This window comes from Stegodyphus dumicola, chromosome X2, assembly GCF_044657685.1.
Source record: "Stegodyphus dumicola isolate Sdum_Otavi_A_Nest chromosome X2, ASM4465768v1".
In the NCBI taxonomy this organism is placed as follows: domain Eukaryota; kingdom Metazoa; phylum Arthropoda; class Arachnida; order Araneae; family Eresidae; genus Stegodyphus; species Stegodyphus dumicola.
Genome location: NC_140781.1, coordinates 197942282 through 197962969, shown reverse-complemented (window position 1 = coordinate 197962969; position 20688 = coordinate 197942282). Strand labels below are relative to the sequence as shown.

Genomic DNA, 20688 nt, shown 5'->3' with positions numbered 1-20688 from the left:
TTTAATGACATTTTGAACGATTATCAAATTACGGTTCTAAAATAATGAAACTTCATTAGAGTAACATGTTTTTAGCATTTAAAAACTACTTATATGAAAATTATTTCGGCATACCATTTGTAACAAAATTATAAATTAAAGAAAGTTACACGCTAGTAAATCACAAAATCAGTCACTGAATGGCATTTAAGGGAGTAAATTTCGTATGATTATAATTTATTTATTAACTGACCCCTCAAGGCAGGTTGAAAATGACATTAGGTACCCAAAATTTTGAAATTCAATCTTCGTCAAAGAAAATCTTCGTCATTTTTTGGTATACGGGTGTCAAACTTTCTGTTTTTCATTTTTTATAATGAACATAAAATATTTTTAAGCATAACTATAGAGACCGTGGAGAAAGTTAGATTTCGTAATTTTTACAAAATTGAATTTTTAAATTTACAGATGCCAAAATGTGAATATTTGCGGGATTAAAAACATTTTTATGAGTGGAAGTATATGTCTGTGACAAACGGTTGCAAAAGCAAAGGCCGGGTGAAAAACTTTTGTGAAACTTTTTGTTAACTTTTGTCAAAAAGTTTTGTTATGTACTTATATACGTGTGGGCTTATATATATGCAATGTTATGATAATAGTTTTTAGTGTATTTTTGTTTTGCTAATTATAGTATCAATCGTGAAATTTATCAAGCTGGCATAGTTATATTTCGCTTGCCTGCAAGTAACATATTTTGAAGTAAATCTGGAATGGTGTGAAAGATTAATAAATAATACATTTTTCTTTTTTAAAATCGTAGAATTCGTGAATACTAATATGGAAACAAACAGTATTCCCCCCTCCCAAATAAAATATTCGTTGGATGTGGAGCTAAAAATCCTAGCATATTTTATGATTAGTATCGTAAACCTTGGGAGATCTAATATTTTGAAAGAGATCAATTCAGTTGCGAAATTTTACTTTGTGTCTGAACTAATAATCCTAAAACAGCATTAGAAATATAGTATTTAAATTCTTTTGAACATATAAAATTAAAACTGTAGTGTATGTTTCATTCTACCATTTTTTTAACCTGTTAAATAGAGTGGGGAGAAACTAAATATAATAATCGGAAGCTATGGTTCATCGCTCTAAGTGAACAACGCATCATTCACAAAAAGGGTGTGTAAAGAAGCCCACTAGCATTGGAAGGGATATGATCATTGAACAATGATTGTTCCTCCTAGTTCAGGTTATTTGTAAGGAATTACCGCATATAATTTAGTGATGTAAGTGGTATATCACCAGAACATGTTTTTTTTTTTTTATTTTATTTATTTATTTATTTATTTTTTATTTTTTTAAAAACATTTTTTTTCCACTGGCGGCCAAGTAGCCGACTCAGGTTTGGCCACTACGAAGGCCGGATGTGGCGGCCACTTTAATGTGGAAGCACCTAATAGATGGGCCGCCGTTACCTGCTATGAAGGGACGGACAATTACAGCCATTCCTCTCCGGAATTCGAACCCGGGCCCTTCGGTATCGCCGTAGGCTCCCCTATCCACTTCCCATCACCAGAACAATATGCGATAATTCTATACAAACAGTACGTCTAGCTACCTGTTGGAAAATTTGTAGTTCGAATCCCAGCAAGGCACAATTGAATTTTCGTGCTTGCTGGGTCCGCCGTCTAATAGTCTCTTGTATGATGACTAACGAGATAGTTGTTTAATAGGTTTATAGTTTTTCTCATTTACAACATGAATGCAAGCTATTTTTCTTAGGAATTCTTCCAAAAATGCATATATAACCCTATAGAAATTAATCTAACTTCAATGTAAAAAGAATTTAAAATGTGTCTCAAATAAGTAACTTATACAAGTAATGTTTTCATAATAGAAGGCCATCATTTTACCAAATTTAAATCTTCCTGATATTCTGATACATAAGGAGTTTTGACATTAGAAGTTCCAAAATATTGTGACGCTTTCTGCAATTTGTTTGGAATCGGACTTATTTATAAAAAGTATTGGAAAAACAAGAAAATTTACTTCATATGATTACTAGTTTCTATATTTATAATAAACTAAATTTGAATAGAAATATATAGAAACTTAAAGCGAAATGGTTTTACGGCCTCATTATGGCCGCCATCTTCTTACTCTCGAGTTCTGCTGTATGAGAGATTTCTTCATTTTTTCAATTATTAACTTTGCATGATTTCAATATGCAATAATTAATTTAAATTTCGTAAATTTTCTCACCCCTTTTAATAATCATTTACATCATATGCAATTGATTTCTGAAAAAGAAAATGCTTTATCTAAAGTACTGTAAAGTATGATAGGATAAAGATAGCGCCTACAATAGCAAAGTGTTTCGAATGTTGAATATTTTCAAGTTTTAGTACTGGTTCTTTGTACTATTAGTTTAGACTTACTCTGCATTGCAAGATCATATGCAACAATTAATTTTAAATTTTCTACTGTTTACTTATTCCTATAAAACGCGTTGCAGATATCTTTTAGAAAACTCTGTGATTAGAATATTTTGGTTATTGGCAACACGGTAATACTTTCGCATTTTGTATCTAATTATTGCAACAACATCATTTCCATATTTTATAGTCTATATTCAAATTTGAAGTTATTATTATGTTTTTAAAACTTTGTCTTGGAAATTCTCTCTCATAAGACTATTGCTTTTCACATAAATTATTCCAATAGTAACACTCAGAACAACAAAATAGTTTATTACAAAAAAAAAAAAAAAAAAAAAAAAAAAAAATAACAATATTTTAATGAGAACTATACATGTTTGTCCATTCAGTAGCTTTGTACTTGATGGTTGTCATTGTTTACATGCGCAGAAATACTTTACATAGCTGTCATATACTGACTGCGATAGTTCATCAACAATAAGTAGATTGGCAACAGGATCTGAATACTGAGTTTCAGATAAATCTTCAGAAAACATGAGCACAAATGATTTAATACCTGGAAAAAAAAAAGATATAATCCAAGAATTTGTTCAAAAACTAACAATTAAATTACATACAAGATTCACGTACTGAATATTATAAAAATATAACTGTTTTATTGTCTTGAAATAACAATATATTTTCATGAACATTTATTGTAAAATGTATTTTATTTTGTCTGAAATTCTCTGTTTAAAATTTCATAGGTAACATGAAAATTTTTAAGTATTCTTTTCACACTCATTAATACTTTGATGGGAGTTACAGCTGTGACAGAAGGAACTCTGACAGACAGCTGTAAAAGATCTCAAGAGCAAAAAGGACTGATTTTTCTTTATATATTTACTTCCTGTATGCGTTTCTATTGTTTTATTTTTGCCTTGTGATAACTTAGAGTTTACTGCGTAGTCTGCGAAGACAGACGTAGCCGTAAGTTCAACGCATAATTTTATTCCTTGATAATTAGTTCTTAGGACACATATTCTTTTTCAGTGCTAGAAGCAAAATGTGCGCAGCTATCTAATATGGAAGCCTAATTAAGAAAAGGTTTCGGTTTAAGTTGCTTATTAAGAGAAAACTTCAGTTCTCGAAATTTTGAGTTGTCATTAGCGCTACGCAGGGGAGGAAAAAAAAAAAAAAAAAAAAAAAAAAAAAAAGCATTACTATTTTTAGAGTAAAGGGGGTGGAGAATTAAGAAGTTATTTGCTAATTCAAATTACAATTTTGATTTACATATTTGTTATTTTACACCTACACACATATCTATCTGTCTATGCATATATATACAGAGCCGGGTTAAGACTTAGAGGCCCTAGCGCTTGAAAGATTTTGGTGCCACCACATATGTTTATGCCAGTTTTCTCTCTCTCTCAGTTATAGTTTAGCTGCACCATGCATTCCATGGTAAAACTAGCAGTGAAAAAACTGTTGGTGCCCCCCTTTCCCGAATACTTAAGAACTTCTTTGTGATGCCCTCTTTCCCTTGATGCCCTAAACACGTGCTTATATTGGTTAATGGTTGATTCAGCCTTATATATCTATATCTGTATCTAGATATTCTTTCGATCTAGCCATAAAATAATAATTTTATTGTTTCATGCTGACATATAATCTCTGCTTAGAAACAGCAAACTATCTTCTGGCACCACGTAATCGCAGAATCTCGTCTGGATGGAATTTGGAAAAAATTACTGGCAACTTAAAGCTAAGAAATATGTTTAGAAGAAGCCAAAAAGAGAGGGATTATATGTCAGTATGAAACAATAAAATTATTATTTTATGGCTGTGATGAAAGAAAGCAGATAAGAAATAAGCAAGAAATCGGAATTTGGTTTTAAAATGTGAATATTAAAAAGAAGTGTGAAAAAAAAGGAGAATTCTACTATAAAATATTCCGTTGCCTTTATTGCAGAGTGAAAAAGAAAAACCTTAATTTTATTCTTTTCAATCTCTTATTGTTATAAAAAGAGAAACAGATAAAAATTATTATCTTTTAAGGGGTATGAGGAAGAATCAGAAATGTTTTTTAAAGGAAAAGGGAGGACGGTAGAAATATGTTAAGTCAGCGTTCCTTTTTTGAAGGTTTAACTGTTTTCATTAGAAGGGATGGGAAATTCTAAAGCTCCTGTTTGTTAACAATGGGCTATTTATTTTTAAGTGCTTCTAAATTAGCGAATTGTTACTTCATGTATTGATGCATAGTAACGATATGCACATTTAATTCTTGCGAATCGCTTTTGTTTAGTTAGGAGTTATGCTGATCTCTTTGCTAAAAATCGGGAGGGGGAGTAGGTGGTGTATTTAATTATGGCAAAGCAGACTAGGGCTATCTGCCTAAGGGAAGGGATGCCTTCGTGGAGGACTTTCTAATTGAAACTAGCTTGTATACACGTTACATGGGGAAAACCACGAAAACGCCCATGCAGCCAGCCCGTTCGCGGGATTCGAACCTCGGACCGAACTACCAGTGTTCAGCGACTTTACCCCTCGGCCGATGGTGGGCCCGGGAGGGGAGTAGGAATGAATTTTCAATCAATTAGGTGCATCAAAATGAACACATATTTGGATTTTTGGAATGCTTGCATATCAAACCATTCTTTTGATGTTTGCTAATTAAAAGAATATTCTACTTCATCAGTTCTTTCTGTAGCTCGTGATTTATTCTAATAATGTAATTTTTATTCTACTAAATCATCAGTTAAGCAGTAGCACATTTTAAAGTTAGTACTTACCAGTAAATGTTTTGTAGCATTTACTTTAACTACACTACTGTAAGATATTAAGACAGTAAAAGATTTTCCTTACCTTTTCATCCAACTTATTTTTCTAACTTCCAGTTTGAGATGCTTGAATAATGCAAAAAAAATCTATATGTAATATAATCATTACCTTTCAACATAAGGTTTCTGGCAAAAATATACGACTAGGAGCCTTTCTGTAATATAATTTCTTATTAAAAGTACAGTCCTACAATAATAATTTATGTTTCTTTGATGCTGAGAAGACTAGGTAATTAAGCAAGCTTTTATTACGGAGGTACATAAAACATTACTTTGCAAGCGGGTTTCATAAAACCGAAATTACTGTGAAAGAGCTTTAGGACGAGACATTTCTTTTCACAAAATGCGTATCAAATGTTGGCTAAGAATGCTTCAGTTATATGCTTTGACTATGACTCATTTTGCAATCATGACATAACTCCAAAGCATCAAAAGAAATATATCAACACAAGTTTTCATCGTCAGTTATTTAATAAAAAATCACTCTTAGTACTATGTTTTTTATTATTATAATTGAAATTTTTTAATCTGCTTGTACATGTGGTACATGCACAAAGTTAGACAAAATCCCCAAACTATGCACTCTTATACTTTGTCGTTATTAATTAAGCCCGTCCACGCTAAAATAGCTCACAGTTTTTTAAAGATGAGAATGATGAATCTTCGCGTTTTCTGACTGTCACAGCATGTGGATAAAGATTCTAATTGTCCTCTTCGTAAGCCTGAAGTGCTGTTAATGGTCATTTCATCTTGGAACTGATTCCAATGAGCTATTCTAACCACACAGAATTTTCTCGGTATTTAAATTTCAGGGCACGTTTTACCCAATTTTTCAAACAAAACCTTCACTAAGCAAGCACTATGCCAAAAAACGAGTTATGTCAAAATTAATAGATATTTCCGTATTATGTTTTTTGTATTACGAACATTTGATATTGTCACATTGGAAGTGTTCTAATATGTGTTGCAAAATCAGTTTTTAGACTTAATACAAAGGAAAAAAAAAAAAGAGTTTATAATTGTTCTCGTGTATGAAATTCTATATATTGCTGCCACAGATAAAAAATACATTAATTTGGAAAACAATAATAAAAGCAAAACTTAATTATCATGCACTAAATATTAGGAACAAAAATTTTTGTACTTTTTTAAAATTAATTATGTGCTCTGCCATTAGTCACTGCACGGAAAGGGAGGGATGGCCCGTGGAGGACTTTCTAAGGGAAACAGGCTCGTATCCACTATACAGTTGGGGAAAACTAGGTACCAGGTAACGGAAGACGGGACACTAGTAATCTGCCGTCTTACTGCATAGTTAGACAGGTGTAGTCCCACGCTCCCCGCTGTACTAGAATCCGCTTCACGCTGTAGCTTGGAAAGGAGTGCAAAGGAACACTGGGAAAACTACGAAAACATCCATGCAGCCAGTGCGTTCACCAGGACTCGAACCCCAGTCCGAACTGCCAGTGTTCAATGGCTTTTTCCGCTAGGGCCGCTGGTGGACATTTTGACACTTCAGCTGATTAATTTTTGTATGAAGGATAATTATTGATTGTTCTTTCTTTCTTTTTTGGATTTTTTTATTGAAGTTGAATTTGCTACACTATGTTTATAGTGTTTCCTTAAGCATCTGCTACATACATTCATTCTACAATGTAGGCAAAGTATCGATAATCTCTGCCACTGCATATTATGGGTTATGCATATCATATTACTACATATTATGGATTACAATAAAAGGATGATTAGCTAATTTATCTCAATCTTGCGAAAACTGATTTGAGAACTTACTTTTACAACTTCGCTGATTTATTTTTACTTTCACCAGCCGTGACCATATCCATGCCCTACATGTGTGGTGTGGAAGAGTTTGATGTATTTAATGACCGGAACAGGAGGTGGAACATGTTTGACGACTTTTATGACATGAACAGGCTTGATGATCTTGATAACCTTTGGTTCTTCATACCAGCCACCGTGATATTCGCCGCCAGACGTCACGGTTGCAATTACAAGGAGCAAAGCAAGGGCCGCCACCTTTAACGACAAATTTACGATTTTACCATTCACATTATATTAGTATTTTCAAAAGATGAGTAACAAACGTATTACAACGAGAACTGAAAAAATACTTCGAAAATATTACGGATAACACATAATTTTCTTAATTACTAATATTTATTAGAAGAACATATGACAGCGTAGACATGATTCATCTGAAATGCGTACAGTGACAGCAGATAGGGTTATTTAAAGATTCTGTCATCGCTCATAACTTTCTGTATGAGATGGAAGGCGTACTAGCAAAGAACTTCAACGCTAAGTAATTTCTAAACTAAGAACTTCTAAGCTTCTAAGTAGCTAAAGGGAAATAAAATAAATAGCTTTGCGAAGATATTTCACCCTCGTCTTCATTTTACAGGGGTGTGAATAAAAAAAAGAAAGAAATTTTACTAAGATTTATGATTTTAATTTATTTTTTTTAAATGTTAATTTTGGTTATTTCTCGGCTGTCCGTTCTTGACATGCAGTGAGGACAGAACTGGATCTTTTTCAGCGTACATTGCATTTTTATGATACATTTTATAAACTAGAGATATTTTCTGTTTTACTAATTTGGAAGAAAGAATTACATTAAAAAATTTTATTTTTATATAGATGGCTGAATTACAATTGTTGCAAATATCTTTTTAAGAGAAGAAAATAAAAATTTCGTGCAGTGTATAATTTTTCACTTCACAACTAAATATCAAATCTTCACACTGTAAAATGCAGGCAAAATATTTCAGTATTCAAATTTCTCATTAAAGCTGCATTGTTTTTGCAACATTTTAACATGCAATGAGGTTTCTCAATGTAAAGTTTTTCACATTTTTCGATTAGGATTAGATTTATTTAACTGGAAGGTTAGTTTGTTTTGGTTTATTTGATTATGGCAAAGCATTCGCGGGCTCTCTGCCTGAAGGGAGGGATGTCTTCTTGGAAGACTAAGGGAAACTGGCTTGTATGCACGTTGCACATGGGGAAAACCACGAAAACGCGCATGCAGCCAACCCGTTCTCTGGGATTCGAACCTCGGACTGAATACCAGTGTTCAGTGACTTTACCGTTTGGCCTATGGTGGTACATACTTGACTGGAAGTATTTAATGCTCATGACTTAAGCAGATAGATAGTATAAATGAGTAATTTTCCGTAGCAATAGGTATGATATACCTTTTTAACTCTACTAAAAACTCATTTGTAAGTTGCATTTAAGCAACGAAAAAGCACTCTAGAAATTTTCTTGTAGTTTCTTGTGTTGTACCTAAATTCACAATTAAAAGAAAGCTATAGGTCAGCAAAATATCCTAGAGGTTTTGGAAAATTAATTAAAATTCTTTAACATACAGATTATATCATTATGAGCTATTAAAAAACACTGATACATTTCACAAAGGAATGACTAGGAACTTAGGAACTTTTACATTAAAAAGTCAGTAAAATTAATTAAACTGGAAGTTTCTTAGAAGTTACTTTTAGTTTGACAAAGAAGTTAGAATCAATGAGTGATAACATGTGATACTAAAAAGTAAAATTTTCCTTGTAGATGCTGTCATGCTTTCTTTACGGTACTAAATCCATTAGATTTCTACGCAACAGTTTCATTTTCTCTTAAACTATCTGTTCAGCTAATTCCGAAATGAAATTAATTACTTCCTTGAGTTAAGATAAAACTGTTAGTGGAAAAGAAATGTAAAAACTATGTGTTATTTCATAAATTTTACAGAGAAGCAAAGAGAAGGAAACATAATATATTGTGAGTCACTTGATGTAAAGTAAATTTTAAGTCGTCGAAGAGAAATAATTTAGAAGTGAGATTTTCTTCACATATGGGTTCTTAAAAATTTGGATAAATTCAATGAAATTCTGGGCAGTTACGTTTTTAAGAGTTTATTAAAAAGTCCCAAAATTATACTTTATTTGTAAAGGAAATCATGCTGCAATAACAGAAAACCGTAGTGTTATAACTTCTTTCATGCTCATCACTATTTAGCCACTCTGCTGCTAGATTTCAGTTTGGTGATGTAAGGGATTTAATGTATCTGTATTTTTTGGTCCCCTTTTTTTATAAAGATTATAAGATTATGCTTTTACTATCTGGCGTCTCTGGCTTAAAATGATTTCATACATGATCACTTCGTGCGCTTGGGCGCAAAGTAAAAATCCATTCGAGTATCCGAAGATTTCTTTCATATCTGTGTCAGGATTTCATTCGTCGGTTTCTTCCTAACCCGTGTCAGACTCTTTTGTTAGGATTTCATAAGCTCTTTGAAGTCTCTTACTCACTATTCAAACTTTTATTTTTGGGCATTTGAATTTTAATCAGAGTTTTGTTGCATAGGACCTATTTACTTCGAGACTAGGGAAGTTTATCACTTGATAGAAAAGATAGTTAATTTTTTCCGGACACGAAAATGATCATAAATAATGGTGCATTTAGAAAAAGGATAATTTTCCTTTTAATGCTTTTAAGACTTTTAATATTTTCTTTAATGAAAAGTATTATTAGTAAATCATTTTAGGAAAGCTTTTGAATTAGGTCTTTATACTTACAAGCTAATTTTATGTTAGCTATAAACGTTACAATTTCAACCGAAATTTCTTTTTCAAATGTATGCAAATATAAATAATATATTTAATATCAATGATAAACGAGTTACTCTTTGTAATATTTAATTTTTTTCAAACTAAGTATTAAAATATAAACTGAAAACTGAAAATGCTTACCAAAGCCTTCATATTTTTTATACAGTTTTCGTCTCTAAACTGTGTTGTACGAAACAAATAAGCTTGACTGATGTTCATCTATGAGAAAAGTGCCCCTTATATAGTCTAAAAAACATGCCACCTCCGCCCTTTAATCCATACCGAAGAGTGAAACAGAAAGTGGGTGTTACCTGATTACTGCCTCCCCCCTTAGAACCTTATTGAAAAGTAGCAAGCAGGAAGTAACTTCTTCCGGTCGCCTCTCGACCTTAGAATGTGAATTCCTACACGCTGATGAAATCGAAAGTTCTCGTTCCACCTAAGGGGACTATTCTGCTTTAAAGTGGCGAAAGCACAACCGGAACTAGACCAACTTGCCCTACTTTTGTCGGACACCACAGTGCTCTGTTTCTTTACCGAAAAGTCTAAAATCTTTCAGGTCATATCTGACCAGCAGGGAAAAGCCCTGGGCTCCAGGAACTGTAAGTCACACTTTTCGACTTCATTAATAAGCATTTTCAACCTGACGATAAAGCAAATTTTTAATTGCTACTGTTAGAGGTTTTATTCCAGTCCATTAATTAAAGCAGTTTATTTTGAAATCTGATTTGATAAATATAATACAAGCTGTTATTATTAATTAATCTTCTCTTTGAACAATACCTGAAAGAAATAGAAATAATTACCCTTATACATATATTTATTTATCTTCGAACATATTGAAATATGCGCTCACAAGCATTTGTTTGGGTCATCAAAGCGAATGAAAAGCTTATTAGTTTTCGTCAAAACAATAGCCAATATTTAGAGAAATGTGTTTTATACAAAGAATATGACTTGAAGTAAATTTTCTGTTGTCTGATTAATATTAAAAATATATCGCCTCTCTTAATTTAGGATTTTTTTCATTAACTCCGTAGTTATTTTTGAGAGGATAACGATATTATGTAGCAATGTTGTCAGCAATAAACACAGGATTGAAAAAATGCTTTTATATTACAATAAGCTAATACTATTTCAAACTATAATGAATTTCATTTGCGTTGCATCCAAAAATATGCCATTATTTGATAATATGGGAAAAATGGCTAAATAATAATTTTAAATTTGATTTTACTTAAATCAAGATTTAGCAAAGAAACTTACATTTTACATCGCATGTTTGATCCCGATGCAAAAGAGTTTAGTTCAATTTTGAGCTGAAATAACTTTTACATCTTATATAAGTCTTGGGGGGTAAACAAAATGATTTGGTTTTTACATATTTTTTTAAAATTACTTAAGTAATGCAAAGAACTCACTGAAGGCAGTATTGAATTTTAAAGTAGTCTATCCTAATATACTTATAATTTCTCTACAGTGGTGCCCGAACTAAAAGGGAGGGTATGATAACCGATCGCCGGCTTGGATCGGTTTCAAATCCCGTGAACTGCTTAGCTGAATGAGCGTTTTCATAGTTTACCCCGTCTTGTAAGGTAGATGCAAGCCAGTTTTCCTTAGAAAATCCTCCACAAAGGAATCCTTTCCCTTCGACAGCTAGCTTTCGAGTGCTTTATCATAGTTTAATTAAACCAAACTACCAATTTGGTTTGGTGTGTAGTGGGTTTAGGGGGATTATAAAAAAATAAAGCCATTCCTCCCATGTTTTGTTGTGGTATAGCGGTCAACGCATGTAATACGGATTCGGATTCAGTTTCCGGCGAAGGCGCAGTTGATTTTGTAGGATTTCCCGCTCGAAAATATCTTCACAAATGGGCCTAATAAAAATCTTTTGAGAGCTGTAAGGAGTATCACGTCAAAATGTAATATTTCCCAAGCGGTACTTCTGGAAAAAAAATTAATATTTCTTTTTGAGAAGTTTGGTCATTGATTCGATATATATCATGTATTGGAAACGTAAATTAAATCATATACAGTATCCTTTTACCGGTTTCACCTTAAAAAGGCACATTTTCTTTCAAAAAAAACTTTTTTTTTTTTTTTTTTTTTTATCATATGTCAGATTTTCGTTATCAGTTTTAAGAAAAAGCGCAGTATACTGTAAGAAGAAAAACACATGTGACCCTGTTCAAAAAGCAAAGTTAAATAAGAACTGCAATAATAATTTCATTTAGAGATTACAAACTGTGCCATTTTTGGATCTTTTTCATTATTTCGTGTTGGTTACATTGCTGCTCAGTATATATATCATTTTCGCTCTCTCTGGTTGATTCTTAATTTGAGCAAATTTTAAATGATGAGCTCGAACGAGCGGATGGAAAATTCTTGAAATTATGATGAACTACTTGTATATCAGGCAACAAATCACTTCTTACGACACTGATATTATCTGTAGGAAAATGTCATGCTGTTTAGCTTCAAAACAAGAAATGGAATAAATAAATAAAAAGAAAATTGCGGCTTTATAACTAAGTAAATAAACATTTAATAAATTTATATATAAAACATATATGAATGCTTTTTTAAAGTATGGTTTATTATTTATAACCTATTTTGCATCCTTTTTCAGATTTACCGGCTGCTCATTTATTTGACCAGTATCTGGTTAAAAAAAACAATTAATCGGAGGTCTGTTGTATTTAGAATGTTTGGTGTCATTTTACGTGCTTCCTGTATTCAAGATAACTTTTAATCTTAGGGTATGATATTCTACTAAAGTAAGATTTTTTTCTTCTTAAAATTCGAGCTTGTATGTCTGTTGAATTCGAGTCCCCAGTCGTGCGCGCAAGTAGCCTGGATCAAGTTGCGAGATTTAGAATGCCTTATAAGAACTCTTTGCATGTTGCACAAAGTATGCAAATTGAACGAATAATTTCACAATCTATGGGCTAGATCCAGACCATGCTTTATGGGCATGTATGCAAATTAAAAAAGAAGAAACTGGATTTAAAGAACCTCCTCACTGCAAAGATGCTCAACATATTTTTCAAGGATCGGCAGATAATGCTTTAAGAGAGAGTTTTTTGAGAACTTCTTTTGTATTCGATTTCGAATTCTTCAACTGGTTAGTTGCACTGGTTAATTCGATTTCGGGGATTCAACTGGTTGAAATGGAGGTTTCACAATTTTGACTGTGTAGAATACGAATATTTCCCTTAAAATGCTTTTCACGATTTGGAAAGCTCTTGACTATTTTGCAGTAATGGGTTTTGATTTGGGTTACTTAGATTACGGCAAAGCACCCAAGAGTTCTCTGCTTAAGTGAAGGGTTGGAAATAGTTTTAAGGGAATCTGGCTCGGGTTCAAATTATATTTGAGGAAAAGTGTGAAAATTTCCATGCAGCGAGATTTTTTGCAAAATTTCAACCCAGGTTGAAATATCTGCGTTCAGCGGTAATTCAGCTTAGCAACTGGTAGGTCTGTTTTGGAGAAATTTAATTGTAGAATCATTAGCATTTTTGATAGTGGAGGTGTGAAAAATGTTCAGTGCCCTCTCCGGGACACTAACCTGGACCTCTCGAATACGCGCCGAGTGTGCTACCGTTATGCCACGTAGGCATGCTGGAAGGAGGGGTCTTTAATATAAACAGTATGCATCCTGCATTAAGAAAAGCAGTGGAATATCAGATACCAATTGTTTGCGTAGGAGAACTGGATATATTTACTGACGGTTCGAGTTATGACAATAGAAATGTTACAGCATATGTGGTTTACTTATTTGGTACAGAAATAAACTATGGCAAAATTAGACTTGAACCTTACAGTTCGGTTTTTCAAGCCGAATTGTTTACTATCATATTTGCTTTTAAAAGAATTGATGAGAACCAGACTGTAAAAACATATATTATTATATATACAGACTCATTATCTGGTTTGGAAGCATTAACTGATGTTAGTAACACTAATATTTTGGTCTCATATATAAAATACCTACTTGTAAAAATTAAGAAAATACATGAAGTGAAAATAAAGTGGGTGAAAGTTCATATTGGTGTTACAGACAATGAGAGGGTCAACAGGCTGGCCAAAGAGGCTGCTGTGGGCAATGCCAGGGATGCCTTCGATATTCAGGCATATTCAGGCATTATTTGTTGTACTTTGAAGTTTCTAAAAATATGAGAATGATATGTGATTTTGATTACAATCAAATAATTATTGGATACGGGAGCTTCCCGGGGTACCTGAAAAAACTTAATTTGCAAAATAATAGTCTGTATAATTTTTGTAGTGCTGAAGGCAATGCACGACATTTCGTCGAAGACTGCGTATTGCGACATGGTAGGGAAAAACATGGTAACATAAAGGAATTCTATTTCCGCAGGAAAGAGTTTATATTTACAAAGGATATTTGCTGAACTCTATAAGTCGCAATAGAACAATATTGGGAATTTTAATTTGATGTTTTTAATCTGTATTTTTGTTTTGATCTATGTTGGGTGTGCTGTGTTAATCGCGAGGCCGATTATTATCGGGCAGGAAGGTTGCAGCACACTCGTACATTACATTACATTACCTTATATACTCCTCCTTTAAAAGGCGAATGGGAATTAGGGGACGCAATCGCCAATTCCTGGTGGTGAAGAATTATTGTCCACCACCTTTTATTTTGGGCGCCACTGTAGAGTCATTAGGTTTTGTTTTTAAAACAAGAGAAGTGAAAAATGTGCAATGCTCTCGCCGGGACTCGAATCTGGACCTCTCGAATACGCGCTGAATGTAATACCATTACATCACGTAGGCATGCTGGAAGGAGGGAGAAAATAGCTTATTAAAATAACATGAACGTTTGCTAAAGTAAATGTCTTGAATCTGAAAATTATTGTAGTTTATTTCTTCGTCTGAGAATCAAGCTTGGTTCTCTTCGTGTGCAAAGAAACGCTACTAAAACCGTTAGTTAATTTCCCTTAATTTCCCGTAATGTCTACTTGGCCTTTTTAGTTCAGTTAAGTTTTATTGCTTATTATTCCTGAGTTCAAGCCTAAGTGGAGGCTTCATTGTAACTCCAAGAAGGAGTTATCTGCTAAATTTATTTTGAATACTAAATGGGTAATTAACCTTTCGTACGTTTACGTTTCTATCTCTCTGAACTAAGCGATTATTCGCTTATCAGTTCTCAACGTTCCAGACACATTGCAGTTCATTCAAAGTTTGGAATCTTACACAGTAAATTTTCAGATTTTTGTTGCACAGGTGTCATCAGTTACCCGAATATGAGCCAATTCAAAAATGCTGTCAAAATAAACAATCATTTTATTTATTTTTCATGCTATATAAGCCGCGTATGAATCGTTCTTTTTACTTTAGACAGACTAAATATAATGAAATTACTCTTTTTGAGCAAGCATAGAATATATGAATACTTTGCTCTTTTTTGCAGATGCTCACATTTATAGTTAAGGATTTGTTAGCCTCTCTGTATTTGGATATTACTATGCCTTTTTTTTAATCGTCTTAGTAAGATTTCTAATGAAAAAAATATCATTGAAGTCTGTCATTCTAAATTCATTTCTATTTTAATGAAGCTTGCAATTCGAAATCCATTTAATTTAATTCTAAAAATATGAAAGCTAATTAAAAATTTTTGTCTTTCTTGGTTTGTAAAATGAATTAAATACTTAAAAATTTCAGAAAATTTTGTCAGAAAGTAAACGGAAACCTACATAAAGGCGATGATATACCGTGTAATTTATGGATTTATGAAAATTAGATCATTTTATATTACAGAGGGTATTTACGGATTTTTAGAACTCGATAAAAAATTAAGAAAAAACAAATATTTTGGGTGACAAATTTCTGGCAACAGCTTGTTATTAGAAAGGAGAAATATCATCTACTACTTTTAAATTAATTCTTCTTTGAAAATGTCACATGTAAACAAGCTGGGGATTGAAGGATAGTTTTTTTTTTTTTTTTTTTTTTCGGTTTCCAAAGAGAAATATTCTCATTTCATAATTCAGAAATGTTACCAAGTTCACGGTATTAAAATTTTTAACTGAAAAAAAAAGCAGCATTATTAATCATACAGGGAAAAACTATCAATCATTACTTCTACATAGAAAGAAGACTACAAAGGAATATCCTAAGAACGTACATAGTGTTTCTAATGTTTCTCAAGTTAAATCGTTGGAAACGAGAGAAAATCTGTCTACGCAGAAATCATTTGCACAGACTTTAATACATCTGTCTATGTTCACCAGTTTTTTTCAAAGCGTGTGGTTCAATGCAGAACAATTTGTAGAAGCCTGTATAAAAACATTTTGGCAGGAGATAAATGGAACATACTGTAACCCTGTAGAGTCATTAGGTTAATTGGAAGCAGAAGAAATGAAAAATATGCAACTGCCTTCACCGGGAATCGAACCACGGACCTCTGGAATACCGGCCCAGCGTGCTGCCGTTACACCACGAAGGCACGCTATGGAAGTGGGAGAAATACCTTATAACCCTTGGTGAAACATGGGTTCACCCAAACGTTTTCAACAAAAATGGTTTATATATTATTGAAAACTAAGAGAAAAAATATACGAACTAGGTTCCATCAATGGAAAAGAAAGTTACATTAAGAAGTTTATGATTGTCGCAGGATTCTCTTACAATTTAAGATTAAAAAATAAGAAGACTGAAAAACAAAAATGTTAAAATCAACGCAACGTACCATCAAGGGAAAGTTTTATGTCCGATATTTACAGAAGAAATTTCATTTCTTTATTCCAATGACTTTCAGAAAATTAAAGTTTATCAAGACAAAGCAACAAGTCGTACTTCGGAAAGTACCACTGCATTCCTCGAGAAAAGGAAAACTGACGCAGTTAATACATTTATATCTTTTCAACGTATTCCTGTGAAGTCTCTGATGTTTCACCTTTGGATTTTTATGGCTATAGTCTCTTAAAAATAGTCTTTATAGCAGCAAATACCCCGCGACTGATAAACTCTGGAAAGTAGTGGAAGAGAAACGGAAATAAATACCCCCGGAAATCTTAACGAAAGCCCTCTGTCTCGGAAATCACGATGCAGACTTATAGTAAAAAGGAAAAAGGCTATCAGATCCAACACTTAAAAAAGTACTCATTACATTTTTGAACATTAAATAGCCAAAAGGTCGTTCTAAAAATCTGTAAACACTCTTTGTTTTACACATATTTAATATACAATTAGCTTGATTTATTCACATTCTAAGCTATTACGTGATGTAGGAAATTGCAAGACAAAAATATGAAACACATTTCAAGGAAGGATCGAACATGAAATTGGATCAAAGTACGATTTAGAAATTGTTACAAACCCTTGACCTTTGTACAGTGTTTCTGAGAAATACGTTTCAAGCGCTATATACTGTATAACAAAAAAAAAAAAAAAAAAAAGTGTTATGTGTGTGCAACGACCAATCTAATTGCAATTGAAAGAGGATCAAGGTAATAAGAAAAATTAAAACCTTTTTCTTGATTATGGATATAAATTGATGATTTGCATTCATCATCACAATAGGTTCCCACAAATCTTCGTTATAAAATATTCCCACACTTGAATATGTTTCCATCTAAATGTGAAACACAGACTAGAGAAAAGTGTTCTCCATTAACATTTAATCAGCAAGAAGGCTAATGATTATGTGCCATTTAGTTTCTCTTTATTATTATTATTTTTTTTTTTCGTTGGAGAACAATCCTAGGAAAACAAAGGCACTAATTTTTTTTTGCTCTATTTTTCTTTTCTAGAGAAGGTGATCTTTCGGTTACATAATACCTAAAAGCAACCTAGAAACTAAATCAAAGTTAGGTAACTTCAAAAAATTAATTGATTGCTTCCTCAATCCAGTTTCCTCAATAGGTGTTTATTTGTGTTAAAATCTATTGTATCACAATTTTCGTGAGTGAAACAGAAACAAAGTTGACATGGGTCTGACAACAATTTGTAAGTTAATAAGCTCGTAATGTCTTCTCGAAAAATAATTTTTACAGTTTTTTTCCTTTTTTAAATATAAAGTTTATAAAATCTATAGGATTAAGCTTATAAAAACTATTATTATCTTACTGAGCATTTTTTTTTTTTTTTTTTTTTTTTTTTTTTCTAGCTACTGAAGTTCGTGTTAAGCATAATTTGAGTGCAGCAGTTTCCTCTGAAGCAGGGATGTTATATCGAAAAGGTATTGGATTTGAAACCACGTTGTTTGAAATTTTCTTGAACTTCACAAGTTGTGATTTTGAATTGTCATCACTATCCATATACATAAGCATTTTGCAAGTAGATTAAATGCAACTGAAACTTATGTATCAATTAATGCATTAACTAAATAAATGTGGATGTACTTCTGTAAAAAATCAGATCCAGAAACATATTAAAAGAAACTCAGAAAGCAACGAAAAGTGTATTTCTACAAAAATAGCAAGTGAAAAATTTACAGTTTTCTTAAATTCTTTCTAATTTGGTTAAAGAAAGAAAGAGCAGAGAGGTTCGAAGGTGAGTTTAAATTTGCTGCATATTTATAAGCCACATTTTGTTCTTGGCTAAAGACGAAAAATTAGAGCTTTTTGGGGCAAGTATGCATTTCTTTAATATGTATTAGGGGTGGTCAAATCGTTCGAGGAATAAAATTAAGCAGATTTAGATGGAATTTTCCTTTAACGCTATAGAACTCTTTATAAAATTACGAGCCGTTAACTTTTTCTCTTCCAAAGAATGTTTAATTATCTTGTAGAAGCATTAGGTTTATATTGAAGCAGGAGATATGTAAGATATGCAATGCCCTCACCGGGACTCGAACCTGGATCTCTCGAATACGCGCCGAGTATGCTACCGTTACGCCCCGAAATGATGCTGGAAGGAGGGGGAAAATACATTATAATATCATCCCATTATTCTTCACTATTAATATCTTAACTTTAGTCACGTGCATACTGCATTTCTTTCTTATAATTTACTAAGGTATTTTATCTGCAAATTGTTTTTCTCAAAACTTTTGGACAAAATTTAAGTTACTAATGCTTTAAAAAAACATAAAAATAATTTTTATTGAACCTGCATGCTACTCAATCGAAATTTTCTTAAAACATTTAGTGATAATTTTCTTCAAATAGAGTGAATCCATTTATTAAATATAATTTTAACGTTACATTGAAGTAGCTGAAATGAAATTCAATTTCTGTTATATAGAAATTCTGCATGCAAAGTGCTGAAACACAGATTGACTTTGTCATTCCAGTGATTCTCATCTCATTACGTTAAATTACATGGGGGCGTTAAATTATATGGTTACGTAAACAAAAAGATGTAATCCTGTAGAACAAAATAATATGAAATAAGATAGCAGACCTTTCTTTTTATTTAGAGAGGAAGTATACCAAATATTTTCTTCAAGGTAAAAGTGAAAGAGGAGTAAGACTCTAAGTTTAGTAAAATAGCTTAAAACATTTTTATTTAGTGGAGAAAAAGAGGAGGGGGGGGAAGGAAAAATAATAGTTCAGCAATGCTTAAAATGTCTAAGCTCTTGCATTTTATTAAACATTTTTAAATTACAATTTATATTTGTAATTGATGAAAAGATAAATTCTTAGAAAGCAACGGAAACATATGGAATTTTATATATTAAAAACTGTCTGAAATATTTTGCTTAATTTAATTTATTTATTCGCATTCTAAGGTGACAGTATCAAGCGTTTTAAAAGAGTTCGCTTTTATATGTCCTATTAAACAGATATGTTTGATAAGTGTTATATTTGTAAGAGTACTGACTGAGCATTTGCGTTTGAAAAAAATAATATCTAATATTTTCGATTTTCTGAAGTTAACATTCTGAGATCCATAATTACTATTTTCTTACTAATACGCCGACTGAATGTGGCATTCGATTTATCAAACTATGACATATGTCCAGCAGCAAGTAACCGCCTTTCCAACAAATTCAGATGTGTATAATGTAAACAAATATTTGGTCACCAGATATTGGCATTTGAAATCAAAGCTTATCTTAAAAAATTATACAGAAATACGATAAAATATTCATCACATCACGCAGCAGTTCAGGAAGTTGTAACTTAATGGGATCAGACCTCCTGAACTTAAAGTTCAAACTGTATTCAAATATTTTATTATCAGCCATAATTTGGTACAGGGGTTTTTCGAGGTTAACTTAGGAATCATTTCCTGTTATAAAATAATAATAATAACGAAAAGTGCTTTATTATCGGATATCGCATTGAACCCGAGTTCAAGTATTTTGTATTAGATGCTGGCAAGTTTAATAAATATTTATGTAAGCAGTCTGTTAGCGTGAATAAACAACAAAATTATTATTCCTTTATTACTTTCTTTTACATGTCTTTAAATAATTCAAGGGAGAAAAATTTTATTTTGACAAACTACTGAACAAAACCAGATAAAAAAATAAATTACCAGATGACTGTTGCACAATAAAATTGCACTGGAAGAATAAAGTTCAGTAGTTTGTGTTCTTTCCCAATCTAAACGCTACGAGAAGAGGATAAACAATTAAACCAGTCCAAGTCTGTTGATGAATTGCCATCCACCATATTTAGCTCGGGCGACAGATCTGGGGGAATACGGTGAGTTTGGAGCTAGGATTCGTAGAAAAGTTCACCATGCTTTTGGCCTAGTCCAGGACCTTAAATTCTTGTCATAGTTGGTGATTGCGATATAGCATGAAAATTAACTGACTTCATTCTAATCTTTTTAAGTAAAAATATCTCATTTTCAAGGCACACGGCAATCTTTCTGTTTAATGGACCACAAGGGAGAGTTACG

At 32.3% G+C, this 20688-nt stretch overlaps 2 long non-coding RNA genes across 2 annotated transcripts in view; one reads left to right on the top strand and one right to left on the bottom strand.

Moving 5' to 3' along the window:
* Nucleotides 1–362: 362 nt before the first annotated feature.
* Nucleotides 363–10165, bottom strand: LOC118189448 (uncharacterized). The gene is made up of 3 exons (XR_004758276.2): nt 10009–10165; nt 7031–7276; nt 363–2976 (listed from the first exon to the last, which is right to left on the bottom strand). It is a non-coding gene; the product is annotated as an uncharacterized LOC118189448 (long non-coding RNA).
* Nucleotides 10166–10309: 144 nt separating this feature from the next.
* LOC118189445 (uncharacterized) overlaps nt 10310–20688 on the top strand; it is a 28512-nt gene continuing 18133 nt past the window's right edge. The window contains exons 1-2 of the long non-coding RNA XR_015039256.1: nt 10310–10469; nt 18002–18073. This is a non-coding gene — a long non-coding RNA (uncharacterized LOC118189445). The remainder of the gene's footprint in view (nt 10470–18001; nt 18074–20688) is intronic.